The following is a 10030-nucleotide window of genomic DNA, read 5'->3' as shown; positions in this document are numbered from 1 at the left end:
CCTAAATAGTAAGACGTTGGAGACCGGCTATTTAGGCCCAAATTTTGGGCTTAAATAGACCGGGACTATTTACGCCCAAAATTTGGGCCTATATAGCCACTTCGAAATAGGCAAGAGATGGCGCTAGAACCCTTAAAAACCCGCGAAATTTGAAACTATTTTTAACGTGAAGAAAATAAAACTTTTTAATATGACTTAAATAATTACCCCTAATCAAAAGTTAGCATTTTATTGAATTTTTTTTATTCCAATTTACAAATTTAATCATGTTTCTAAATCTTGTCTATCTATCAACAATCCAAACACAAAGTGCTAACTGATGGTACAACATGCGAAAGAATACTTCACTTAATAAAGAAAAACATTAAAAATTGTAGTAATATTTAGAAATGCTAAATAATGGATGCAAACCTCTTGGAACTGTTTCTTGGCGAAATTTCCCTCCTGATAAGCTCGAAAAGTAGATTCATACTTTTCAACTTCCGATTTCTTACTCTGAGCAAGAAGAGCTGAAAACTGCTTTCTCTGAAGATCTGGAATTTCGGATTTTACTAAATCCGAAATTCCAGATTTACTATTTCCTCATGGCTATTTTCTACTTCGACGATTAACTTTTCCATATCAGAGCTAATAACCATCAGCTCCTAATAATTAAATTTAATAAAGGAAATAAATTATGCCTTTCAAAACGAAGATCGAAAGAAATTACTTGTTTTTCATTCACAAAATAGAGACAAGAATCTTCAAGAGGTGAGTTGGAATCTTTTTCAAGCTCTTCCGCTGAAATTTCCTTTTTAGGGACAAAAACACTAGCTAAGACTGAAAAATACAAGAAAAAAATTAAACAACCATCCAACTAGTTAATTAATTAATTCAACAATTAAAATACATACAATCGCCTTCCTTATTAAAAACCGCCATAATTTCACTTATAGGATTTTTCGTCAAGTAACAAACATTCATTTCAACTTGCCATGGAACTGTAATTAAGTAAAGCTTAATTAATAATTATTTATTGAATTCTAATTAACATTTGAAGCCTTACTCGTTAATGAGACAACATTCCAGACATTTAAACTAGTTTCAGTTGTAGTTACTAAAAGATGAGCGCAGTTTCCAATTCCAAACTTAACTTGGCTACAATAAATTAATTAAAGTATTTAAAATGAATGAAAGTATTAAATTTACAAAGGTTTAATTGAAACTTACGAGATTTTATCCCGTTTAAGATTAGAATTTGGAACTGAAAGAATAGCTTTCAAGCAAGCGTTATCAGGGATCCATAATAAGGCTGCGTGACTAAAAGAAACAGCCACCACTGAACCATCTTCACTAAAATCTATGGTGCGCCAAAGCGGCCAAAATTCTGATCTTTCAAATTTCGTCTCCCGAAGTACTTCAAACCTAAGCAATCCATAGACCGAACGCTCGACAGAATTCAAACGGCAGCGCTACTCGAGAAGGCTAGGATTCCAAACGTTGTCGACTCGAAACTGCCGTGACTCGAGAGGTTGTTTACTCGAAACAGTTGCGACTCGAGGCGAATTGGAATCCAAACGCTGTAGATTCCAAGCTGTTGCGACTCGAGACGAATTGGAATCCAAACGCTCTAGATTCCAAACAGCCGCGACTCGAGACGAATTGGAATCCAAACGCTGTCGATTCGAAACAGCCGCGACTCGAGACGTATTGGAATCCAAACGCTGTAGATTCCAAACTGTTGCAACTCGAGACGAATTGGAATCCAAGCGCTGTCGATTCGAAACAGCCGCGACTCGAGACGAATTGGAATCCAAACGCTGTCGATTCGAAACAGCCGCGACTCGAGACGAATTGGAATCCTAACGTTGTCGATTCCAAACAGTCGCGACTCGAGGCGAATTAGAATCCAAACGTTGTAGACTCGAGACGACTCGGAAACCAAACGATGTCGGTTCGAGAACTTGTTGATACGAAAAAGTCGCGACTCGAGAGTTTATAGACTCGAAACAGCCGAGATTATAAAACACGGTTTCTCGAAACATTTGAGACTTCAAATCCATAACACTTTAAAAGCTCATGAATAGGAACGCTTCCGACTTCATAGTCTAGTTTCAAAATGTGCTTCCAAATTAAATCAGGAGTTTAAATAAAAATTATTCGTTACCAATTTTTCTCTTAAAGAAAATAAGATTAATTAGTCTATCTTTGGGGATGCAATGCGTTAGTTTGTTAGGCCTAGATGACGCCAGAGGTCCTATAAAACCCTATTGGACGAATCGGTGTTACAATTGTGGATACCTAACGCGTATGCGTCTTGAAGATAAGTATCTACCTAACCTAATCAACAAGAAAATAAAAATGTTTTATTTGTAAACTGTGCGGAAATCTGTTATGGTAAAAAATGGTGAACTAAAATTTCAATGTAAAAACTGTGCGGAAATGGGCCATAAAAAGTGTGCGGAATTGGGCTATGAATCTCGAAAAATGTGCGGAAATGGGCATCCTCGAACTAGAGTTGCTAGACAAAAGCTAAGTTTACCCCCCACTATCGTCGTTTTTTAAACGGAAATTTATCTTTCTAAATTTCTAAATAAGAATGGTAGACTGTACCATTAATCTACGAACACACTCAGTTCACAGACCCCGGGTTTTTTCAAATAAAATCAATTTGTGAATTACATTTAACTTAAGTGGATAGTTAATTCATGTATATGCATCTTTACATAATGCGTATTTGCACATGCATCTTTACATAATGCGTATTTGCACTCATCTCATTTTTTAAAATATGCAAATTGCAAGAACCAGGCCATATTCATTGTCGAATTTCTTCTCTTTCGCCTAAATTCGGTTCATTTATTTCACGTTCAGCCTTCACTGTTTGAAGAATTTTCAGGAAATATTTTACAGGCATATGGACAGTAATCATAAACTGATAACCTGGAGGTTTGTGATTCATGGCTGCATCGATGAATTTAGCAGATTTTTAATATACATACGGTGCACAGACAATAACAGAGCTTCCAAGGTACACGAGATCTTTCACCATGGTACTTGTATTTATGGAACGCCTTCAAGAGTGCGTGGTGACATGGGTGTGGAAAATGTTGATGTTGCGAGAACAATGATACGTAGAAGGGGTTTGAATCGAGGGAGCTTCATCACCGGACTGTCAGTTCATAACCAAAGAATTGAACGTTTATGGGCAGAATGTAACCGCTTGGTTGGGTCGTACTACAGGGATATTTTTCACTTTATGGAAGATCAAGGAATTTTAGATTCCACAAATGAATACCACCTGTATGCACTTCATATTGTATATTTAAAGAGAATTAATAGGTCATTGCAAACGATGAGAAATCAGTGGAACCATCATACCAATCGTAATGAGAATGGAATGTCGCCGACAATGCTCTGGAATATGAATATGATAGACCGTTACAGGGAATCACTAGAAAATGATAGTTATTATGAAGATCCCGCGGGTTACGGAGTCGAGGCAGAAGTAACTGAGCCCATAGATACCGACAACAATGTTGTTGTTCCGCATATATTGCAGTTCCCAGCCTTACGCGAGTAAGATAACTTTAATCCCCTTCACGATGATGGAAATCATGGAATAAACCTATACGTATACATCCTTGGAATTTTATCAAGGTAGTATAACAATGTATAGGCAGGTATCAAATAACGTAAAGAAGTATATAATATTTACAAAAAATCCATCAAGAGATCCAAAACACTGGAACGATTAACGTTGATGCCATAATGGGCTTAGATTAATTTTTAGAAAATATTTAATTACGAACAATGACTATAAATTCGTAAGCTTAAACAAAATAAATGAATACAAAATTCAATTTAATTATAAACAAATTGAATAGCATTGTAACTGCGAGGTTTCTCCAAAAATAAAAGTTTATAATAGGTTTTCAGTGAGAATTTTATTAAAACCAGACCCCTAAACGAATTTTTAAAAATGAATATCAATAACTTGTGAGCCAATCTAAAGCAAAGGGAAATGTACTTTGAAATTTTTTAAACTGTTAATTATTTGAAACTGAATTTAATATGTAGTTAATAAAGTATTCAAACCTAACAATGAAGTTTTGATAAAGAGGGTGACATTTCTCTAGCTTCAAAGTAAAACTGTGCGGAAATGGGCCATAAAAAGTGTGCGGAATTGGGCTATGAATCTCGAAAAATGTGCGGAAATGGGCATCCTCGAACTAGAGTTGCTAGACAAAAGCTAAGTTTACCCCCCACTATCGTCGTTTTTTAAACGGAAATTTATCTTTCTAAATTTCTAAATAAGAATGGTAGACTGTACCATTAATCTACGAACACACTCAGTTCACAGACCCCGGGTTTTTTCAAATAAAATCAATTTGTGAATTACATTTAACTTAAGTGGATAGTTAATTCATGTATATGCATCTTTACATAATGCGTATTTGCACTCATCTCATTTTTTAAAATATGCAAATTGCAAGAACCAGGCCATATTCATTGTCGAATTTCTTCTCTTTCGCCTAAATTCGGTTCATTTATTTCACGTTCAGCCTTCACTGTTTGAAGAATTTTCAGGAAATATTTTACAGGCATATGGACAGTAATCATAAACTGATAACCTGGAGGTTTGTGATTCATGGCTGCATCGATGAATTTAGCAGATTTTTAATATACATACGGTGCACAGACAATAACAGAGCTTCCAACGTACACGAGATCTTTCACCATGGTACTTGTATTTATGGAACGCCTTCAAGAGTGCGTGGTGACATGGGTGTGGAAAATGTTGATGTTGCGAGAACAATGATACGTAGAAGGGGTTTGAATCGAGGGAGCTTCATCACCGGACTGTCAGTTCATAACCAAAGAATTGAACGTTTATGGGCAGAATGTAACCGCTTGGTTGGGTCGTACTACAGGGATATTTTTCACTTTATGGAAGATCAAGGAATTTTAGATTCCACAAATGAATACCACCTGTATGCACTTCATATTGTATATTTAAAGAGAATTAATAGGTCATTGCAAACGATGAGAAATCAGTGGAACCATCATACCAATCGTAATGAGAATGGAATGTCGCCGACAATGCTCTGGAATATGAATATGATAGACCGTTACAGGGAATCACTAGAAAATGATAGTTATTATGAAGATCCCGCGGGTTACGGAGTCGAGGCAGAAGTAACTGAGCCCATAGATACCGACAACAATGTTGTTGTTCCGCATATATTGCAGTTCCCAGCCTTACGCGAGTAAGATAACTTTAATCCCCTTCACGATGATGGAAATCATGGAATAAACCTATACGTATACATCCTTGGAATTTTATCAAGGTAGTATAACAATGTATAGGCAGGTATCAAATAACGTAAAGAAGTATATAATATTTACAAAAAATCCATCAAGAGATCCAAAACACTGGAACGATTAACGTTGATGCCATAATGGGCTTAGATTAATTTTTAGAAAATATTTAATTACGAACAATGACTATAAATTCGTAAGCTTAAACAAAATAAATGAATACAAAATTCAATTTAATTATAAACAAATTGAATAGCATTGTAACTGCGAGGTTTCTCCAAAAATAAAAGTTTATAATAGGTTTTCAGTGAGAATTTTATTAAAACCAGACCCCTAAACGAATTTTTAAAAATGAATATCAATAACTTGTGAGCCAATCTAAAGCAAAGGGAAATGTACTTTGAAATTTTTTAAACTGTTAATTATTTGAAACTGAATTTAATATGTAGTTAATAAAGTATTCAAACCTAACAATGAAGTTTTGATAAAGAGGGTGACATTTCTCTAGCTTCAAAGTAAAATCGCCATTAGAAAATTAATTGGGGACAGTAACTATACGTATACTAGTCCACCGGTTGTAATTTCCTAAAGGTCAGACATTCATAGGTGTAAGTGCGGTACCGTCACATAACCTGTAATCGGTATACACTATACAGTGAGTCCCAGAGTGAGCACTCCCTCGAAAATTTCTACCCCAACTCTCTTTTTTTCGTTTTGGTAAACGAAAGAGAACATCTCACAAAAGAGGGGGTTACCCCCTGAAGCTTAAAGCGGTAGCACCGAGGTTAGGTTGTTGCATTTTTCGAAAAGGAGACTACATAAAAGAATGTGGGGCTAGATACCCTCCCGTTTTCAATACCCCTTTCAAAGCTTCTAAAATGAAACTGAAAAAGTATTTGCACGTGTCCAGATAAAAAAAGTACATCCAGTTCAGTCACTGCTGGTGTCCAAAAGAATGTCCACAGTGGATTTCCAAGAAAAGCACCACCCAAATCGTACTTGGAAGCCTGAAGTTGAGAGAATTTATTTCATTCTCTGTTAGAATCGATCGAGAGAGAAACGCTCTTTAACCATACGATTAAACGGAATTAAGAGTTGCGGTTGTTTAGTTTTAAACGCTATCTAATGGCAAACCAAACTACTAACGATCGCGATTCTGCGCCAGAAATTATTACAAACACAGTGATTGAAATGATACGAAGAGTGAGAGAGAACCCGTCTTTAGTGGAGTCTCTATCGGCTGCATTAAGTTCAAATCGAAGAGCTACTGTTGAAGAATCTACAAGTACATGCACTCGCGAAAGGTCTTCTGACGTACGGTCAACCGTTGGATCCGTTGAAAATGAAATACGAAATTTGTTTAGATCTAATCGCTTATCAACAACTGAAAGCATACCCAAATTTCAACCTGGACTTGGCATTGATTCTAGAAAACAATCGAAGAGATGGAAAGGAAAAAGGGCTAAAACGTAAGTGTTTTAATATTCTTTGAAGTAAAATAGTTGCTGAAGGGAATTTCTTAAGGGACTATTTGCATTTTTACTAAACTCTTCCCCTTTAACTCGATAAATGATTAGACGTTAGTGCTGGGCGGATCCGATTACCGATTACGATTACTAAGTAAAGTAATCGATTACCGATTACTTTTAACGATTACTCTCAAGTTTAAAGCGACACCTACATTTGAAATTAACGTCACCCGTATAATGCTAGAGACATTATTTAAATGCATGTTAAATGTATACAAAACACAATTTTAGGTGCTGATTCTGCTCAAAAAAATTCATAACAAATATTTTTAAACTTCCAACTTTCAAGATCATTTTTAAATTCAAGTTTTGACAAAACGATTTAACGGAATAGAAAATGTTTTTAAGGTGTAGTTCCAATATAATTTGGCGGCCCTCTAGTCTGAAAGATATCCCGTCTCCCCCACCTCCCAGAATGCGGGATCCGAGTCCAACAGTCCGACTACGATTACTTAAAAAAGATTCGAAACATTTCCGAAATGTGTTCGATAAAGATCCGAGCTCGGAACTTCGGATCCAAACTAGGAGTTGGAGTTAGATCCGAAAAAAAGTAATCGTTGAAAGTAATCGTCAGGGACTCCTAGAGATCTGAATACCGAATCCTGGCGACTACTTTAAGAAGTAACCGATTACTCGATTACTAGTAATCGGACCCGCCCAGCACTATTAGACGTTATCCAAAAGCATTTATTAGGAAATATTTTTGGCTTATGAATCCTAGGCAAATAAAAAATCAGAGGCTGTGTCAATACCGGTTTTCACTTTGTAAAATAAGTTTCATCTTGAAAGTTAAAGGTTTACAGTTCTGAACAGTGGTAGAAATTCTATAGCAAGTAAAATGCATCATTCATAGTGGGAGAAAAAACAATGAAACTTTGATGTAATCTGTGTGCTAGCTGAACCCATGAGTATATGTTCATGAGCTTAAACTAAAACTTTAAAAATCATACGTGTGCTCATAATAACCACAAGTAACTTTTATTATTCAAAATATTGATATCGGGATACGCTAAATTTCTTGACTCTTCAATCAAAAAGGAGTCTTGCAAAGCAGATTTGAGCTTTTGATTAATGGCTACGTGTGAAAGGTGTATTAGCGTAAGTTACGCCTACTTCGGCTTGCAATGAAAAATGAAAAACTTAGCTTGCAGAAACCATGTAAAATATTCGTTTACACCCGCCCTAGCTCGTGAAATACTAACCCTTTTGGTTTTTTAGCAGACTCCATTAGTTTTATACGTCATAGAATTTGAACTTTCTGAAAAATGAGCTTTCATTTTGGCATTAATATTTGAACTATTCTGAAAAACTTGTCCAACGACAACCAATGGCCTTTCGATTTGGTGGTAGGTCTGTTAACTCCCAGGTGCCTTTTTCATGCAAAGATGATATTTCTTCTTTTGCCGCATCTGTCCAGTTCTTCTTTTCTCTTGGATTTAAGTCGGCGAGTTCCTCCCATGAGCTTGGTTCGCGAGGATATTGAACCGTTGCCTTGTACGTCAATCTCTTTGGTGGAATGCCCTTATTATCCCTTTCCGATCGTCTTGGAAGAATAGGAACTGATGGTATTTCTTCAGATTCTTGTTCTCCATCAGATGATGATTCTGATTGTTCCTTTTTCGGATGTGACGTGATCAAGGAGTCAGCTGAATTAGTCTCCTTTTCCCCTTCTGGCTCTGATATGATGCTTTCTTCAAAGGTGTTGTCTCCTGTTCCTTCGTCGAAAGTGACAGAACGGCTGAAGTGAACTTTGGCAGTCTCAGGATTGAGAATACGATAGCCTTTCGTTGCTAAGCCATATCCGACCAGGACTCCTTTAAAAGCTTTGTCTCCGAATTTTACTCGTTTCTCCTTGGGAATGTACGAATAGGCTTTACTTCCGAATACACGGATGTGTCCAATACGTGGCTTTGAACCACTCCAAAGCTCATAAGGTGTTACGTCAATGGCTCTTGTTGGCAGACGATTTTGAAGATAGGCGGCGGTCGTGACAGCTTCACCCCAGTAACGGTTCTCGAGTTGTGCGTCTAACAGCATGCATTTGGCCATTTCCGTCAAAGATCGATTCTTGCGTTCCGCAACTCCGTTCTGTTGTGGATTATACGGTACGGTCAACTGGTGTTCGATGCCAAGTTCCTTGAGATAATCTTCAATTTCATGGCTGATATATTCTCCACCATTGTCTGATCGAAGAGCTTTCGGGTATCTTCCGAATTTGGTCCTTACGGATGCAATAAACTCCTTGAATGCAGTTAGAACGGAGTTCTTGGTCTTCATCAGATAGAGCTGTGTAAATCTTGAGTAGTAATCGATGAATGTTAGTATGTATCGATTACCGCCAGGTGTCACTGTCGGCATCGGCCCGCATACGTCCGTATGGATTAGTTCCATTGGCTCCTTGGTCTTCGATGTAGATGTTGGGAATGGTTTAGATGTCATCTTTCCCTTTAGGCAACATTCGCAAATAAGCTTCCGTTGACATTCGGATAGATTGATACCATCGGCAAGATTCTTCGATGAAAGAGACTTCACGGCATCTATGTCCCGATGCCCTAGCCGTCTATGCCAGAGGTGAATGCAATCGGCTGTATGCGAGTTGCTGGCAACTTTTGCTATTTGCTTGGTTTGGAGTCGATAAAGAAATCCATCCATCTTGGCGAAAGCTGCAACGTTTTGACCTTCCATGATTCTGCATTCGTCGCCTTCAAAAATGACAGTGTGTCCTGTCTGCGTCAAACGGTGTACAGAAAGTAAGCTGCCTCCTAGTTTTGGAACATAAAGGATGTTCTTCACAGCTATACTATGTACTTCTCCGTTTGGAGCGAGGCAGTCAATCATGCCATCGCCAATCCCTTCCGCCATTATGATTGAGTCGTCGGCGAGATGAATCTTCTCTGATTTCGGCGTTATGAATTTGAAATTCTTCCGATCGCTGGACATGTGACTGGTAGCCCCTGAATCCACATACCATGAGTTCGCTTGTGAGCCATTCGAAGCCTTGAAGGCTGTATACTCCTCGCTCGTTCTCTTTTCTACCGCTGCTTTACTTCGCTCACTTCGGGATGCAGCATGTTCTCGATCCAGCTTATCTTTGTAGCTTCGGCAGTCCTTCATATAGTGCCCTGGCTTGTTACAATGATAACAGACTCCTCTGCTTGGACGACGCCGTTGATTATTGAATCTTCGACCTTTGCTTTGAC

The 10030-nt window shown here is 37.6% G+C and overlaps 1 long non-coding RNA gene across 1 annotated transcript; it reads right to left on the bottom strand.

Moving 5' to 3' along the window:
• Positions 1-213: 213 nt before the first annotated feature.
• LOC149691186 (uncharacterized) lies at positions 214-543 on the bottom strand. Its single transcript, XR_016383588.1, has 2 exons — positions 412-543; positions 214-347 (listed from the first exon to the last, which is right to left on the bottom strand). It is a non-coding gene; the product is annotated as an uncharacterized LOC149691186 (long non-coding RNA).
• Between the last annotated feature and the right edge of the window lie 9487 nt (positions 544-10030).

This window comes from Phalangium opilio, unplaced genomic scaffold (assembly GCF_054372755.1).
Source record: "Phalangium opilio isolate 3A_F unplaced genomic scaffold, DU_Popi_V2 ptg000026l_1, whole genome shotgun sequence".
NCBI classification, from domain to species: domain Eukaryota; kingdom Metazoa; phylum Arthropoda; class Arachnida; order Opiliones; family Phalangiidae; genus Phalangium; species Phalangium opilio.
Note: the sequence above shows the minus strand (reverse complement) of the source record. Positions and strands in the feature narration are given on the sequence as shown.